The following is a 2,661-nucleotide window of genomic DNA, read 5'->3' as shown; positions in this document are numbered from 1 at the left end:
TACCATTCTTATCTACCTTCCCCTATCTTGCCCCTTTTAAATTTTTTTGTTGGTCATGGGGCTTGAACCCTGGACCTGGGCGCTGTCCTTCAGCTCAAGGCAGGCGCTCTACCACTTGAGCCACAGCCCCCACTTCTGTTTTCTAGTGGTTATTGGAGATAGGAGTCTCACGGACTCTCCTGGCTTTGAACCGTGATCCTCAGATCTCAGCCTCCTGAGCAGCTAGGATGATAGGCGTGAGCCACGGGCGCCCGGCTTACACTCTCTTAGTTGCTTTTCTTTCATTTTGTTTTTGGTGGTGCTTGGGTTTGAACTCGGGGCCTTGCCCCTCCAGGTCCTTCATTAGAGCCTGAGACAGGATCTTTCTGTGTCGCTCAGGCTGGCCTTTAAACGGCGATCCTCCGGCAGCATCAGCCTCCAGAGCAGGGATGAGAGGCGTGCACTCCGACACCCAGCCAGTACAGGATCAGCATTTCTTCTGGGTGCTGGGTGCGAGAGGCAGGCCTGTTCCTCCGGAGCCTGCCCTTGGCCACCGTGAGCGTTCTTCCCTTTAGTGGCCTGGCACCGGGGCCTGTGTGTTAGGGTCTGAGGCCTGGCAGGCTGCAGTGTGCGTCGGAGGGAAGCCAGGCCGGGCTGGCTCTGTCTGTAGCAGCGTCCTAGGCTGCAGGGGCCTGCGGGGGGAGGGGAAGGGCGGGGGGGGGACCCTGCTTAACACTCATTTCCCTGCCAGCCTCACACTCCTGGAGCTCACGACTCCACACAGCGGCGTCTGCCCGGTGGGCACCCGTGAGCTTCCGGTCTTGCCATGATCTCGTCCTGCGCCCCCCGCAGGGGTCCGCTGTGGCCTCCCTGTCCCTCTCTCCCCTGCCCTGTGGTGCCTGCATGCCTTGCGCCTGCCTCCTGACTGTCCCCTGTTGTCCCCTCTCTGTCCACTTGTCGCAGCATTGAGGCTGAGCTCAGATTTTTACCTATTTCTAGAAGCCATCTCTCACCTCCCCAGGGCCAGGGACGGCCGCACTTCACGGTGGAAGCCGCCCTAGGCTCCATTGGGCCCGGGTGAATGGTAGCAGTCTGCTATGTCGGGGGGGGGGGGCGTTGGTGCCTGGCTCCCTCGTGCAGGCTGGGCAGCGCTGGGCAGGCTGCTGTCCCTCTCTGTGCCTCAGTCACTTTGCTCTGCAGAAATGCACTGTGTGCCCGCTTCCAAGGGCCAGGTGTGGATTTCCTCTCCACAACGGCCGTGGAAGGCTGGCCGAAGTCCATCTCACTGGACGTGGCTCCTCCCCCCGGAGACGGCTGTCTGTCCCGGCCAGGCCAGCGTTCTCCTGGCACGTCGTGGGGACCAGCCCAGGGGGGTTGCGAATCGCCCCAGTGCCCAGAACCGACCTGCCCAGCCTGAAATGTCAGTGTGCACCGGGAAGCAGCCGCGGGCTCAGCTGCGCTGGGACGCCAGGTGGGCGCTACCGCACGCGGTGCTGGGTGTTTTCATGAACACGTGGAGTCTGGTGTCGCCGGCCCGGCCTCCTCCTGAGGTGGAGGCTCTGTGGATGGTTAAGAAATCGTCTTCTGAGGTCTGGAAAAGGTGCCCCTCAAGCGGGTGGCCTTGAAGGATTCGGTGAGGAGGTGTGAGCACATCGCGGGAGCAGGGCTTGGGGCGGGAGCGTCTTGTCCCCATGCTCGGCCCCCTGTGCCCCTTTGCCACCCGCGGCCTGGCTGTGATCACGCGTGGACGTCTCACCCACCCACCCACAGGCTCTGTGGGGTCTTCCTCAGAGTGCCCCGCCCCGGGGCCTGCGGGACCAGGACTGCTCACGGTCACCACGCGGGGGGGGGGGGAGACAGAGGACAAAGGCCGCATGGAGCAAATGCCATGAGACCCGGCCCAAGGTGGCGGCCGGGCTCTGCGCGTGCCAGCTGCCGTACCAGACGGTGCGGATCTGGGGGGTTTCTCTTACGACCCAGGAGCAGGTGGCGCGCGCCGTGTGGATTCGGGCCCCGGGCACGCGCTCACCGGGCACAGCCCGCTGCTCACGGGATCCCACCGCGGGCCCCGGCGGCCTTAGCATCGCGCGGGGTCATCGGATGGAACCCGAGCCGTCGCCTCGTTCTCTGGCTGCGGGAGGCGTAGGCGCGCCTGAGCCAGGCCAGCGCGGGGCGCGGGGACAGGCGCTTTCCAAGGGGCTCGTCGGGTCCGGGTCTGAGGCGCCAGCAGGCCACCACCAAGTGGCCATCAGCGTGTGGCTGGGACGGGGCCAGCGGGGGCTGGGCGGCATCGTGGACTCTCGGGCCGTGGGCCCAGGGATGCAGCGGCCTCCAAGGCTTGGACAGCTTTATTGGATTAATTGTGCGTGCGTGTGTGCATGCGTGTGTGCATGTGTCCTAGGGCTTGAACTCAGGGCCGGGCCTGGGTGCTGTCCCTCAGCTCTTTCTCTCCAGGCTGGTCCTCTACCACTTGAGCCACAGCTCTCCTTCCAGCTTTTTGTGATTTAGTGGAGATAAGAGTCTCACAGGGCTGGGAAGGTGGCTCAGTGGTAGAGCGCTTGCCTTGCATGCATGAGGCCCTGGGTTCGATTCCTCAGCACCACATAAGCAAAAAGAAAAAACCCGGAAGTGGTGCTGTGACTCAAGTGGTAGAGCACTAGCCTTGAGCTGAAGAGCTGAGGG

Source organism: Dipodomys ordii, unplaced genomic scaffold (assembly GCF_000151885.1).
Source record: "Dipodomys ordii isolate 6190 unplaced genomic scaffold, Dord_2.0 Scaffold14, whole genome shotgun sequence".
In the NCBI taxonomy this organism is placed as follows: domain Eukaryota; kingdom Metazoa; phylum Chordata; class Mammalia; order Rodentia; family Heteromyidae; genus Dipodomys; species Dipodomys ordii.
The sequence above is the reverse complement of the archived record's forward strand: the minus strand, read 5'-3'. Positions refer to the sequence as shown.